The following is a 1,624-nucleotide window of genomic DNA, read 5'->3' on the forward strand; positions in this document are numbered from 1 at the left end:
CCTCAAGACCCCTAAAGGTTCAGGGCTGTTAAGATTTATATATATTTTTTATTTTGTAAAAACTTAGCCTCATGATCCCTAAAGATTCAAGGCTATTAAGATATATAAAGATATAAAAATTGGACTTGAAGCATAGAAAAATAATTATGAAAGTAATCATATTTTCAAAACATTCCCCAATAAATCTATGAATAATTTTTCAAAAGATAGGGTCATACCCTGAAAAAGGGCTTCCTACGTATCTCAATTAAGAGTGAGAATCAGACCCTCGTAGTTCATGAAGACCGTAAAACTATGTTACTAAAAATTTTCCTTTCTGATAAAAATAAAATTTTTCTTTTTAAAAAATAATTCACTAAATGTGAGGATAACTTAATCTTTTGCATTTTAAAGTTGCTTAAAGCCGGACAACAAACAAACAGTCTTCCAAACAAATTTCAAAGAGCACGTAGGATGCACATGTTGGTCTTTATAAAGTAGGTCACCTGTCCTAGATAGACCCGGCCCCTGTGCCAAGTCCCGCTAAATCAAATGCATATGATGCAAATAAAGCGACATCTAATAGGGAATATAATCAGATTCTAAGTTTTCAGTTCTTCTAAGTTTAAGCCTAATAGAGATAGGTTTCTAGACTGGCTTACCTGAGCGGACACTTGAGCCGGGGAGGGACAACTTGATCGGTAGTAGGGCAACACCGCCTTTGTTTTTGATCCGAACCCCACCTAATATGTGTGACTATAATCCTTCACCAGGTGCCTTGACACTCCGGCTATCTCAAAGCGAAAGTAGGATGCATAGCACCTATATTCATTTACATTACAGACAAATTTCTAAAATAAAATAGAATAAAGTAAACTAGACACAATGAAATATATATAGTACTATATCTTGGCATCTATTTTGTTCTTATAATTTAATTTGGTTTCTCTGCATGTCAAGGCTCTATATCCCAATGTACATCACAACTAGTATTTCTATGTAAAAATAATAAAGCGTCTGCTCTTCATGATACAAAATAAAAATTTAAAAAAAGAAAAGAAATTAAGAGGAGAAAAGAAATATTATTTTCCTTATTTATAAATGTTTCTGCTTTTTAACATAAGGTAGGGATATTATTGGTAAGTGCAAAATCAACTGTAATTTCAAGAATAAGTCACATAAGCGTAGCCACATAAGTTGGGCAGATGGTATAGTACAAGTATTACTCCATATGACATTTGATTTTCTCTCGGATAAGGCACGTTTCTAATATTTAACAGCTTCTATAATTAACTTGAACAAATCTGCTCTTCTATTTTTTCCTACCATCATTTTAGGTACTTTATTTTCTTTTCGTACCGAGTCAACATATTTTATTTTTAACCCTCCATGTCACCCCATTAATATGGGGATTATGACAATAACTAATCGATATTAAAAAAAAAAACTAAGGATATTAGATACCAAATAGTCCAACAATAAATAACTATGACTCATTTATATAAATAAAAAATATTCGAAACATGACATAATGAAATAATAAAAAAAATTATTTTTATCTGCATAGCAAAAGTATTGATAACAATATTAAACTCTATCATGTTGAATAATACATGAGACAATTTGAATAATTTCGTTCATTTTG

This window comes from Capsicum annuum, chromosome 9 (genome assembly GCF_002878395.1).
Source record: "Capsicum annuum cultivar UCD-10X-F1 chromosome 9, UCD10Xv1.1, whole genome shotgun sequence".
Lineage (NCBI taxonomy): Eukaryota > Viridiplantae > Streptophyta > Magnoliopsida > Solanales > Solanaceae > Capsicum > Capsicum annuum.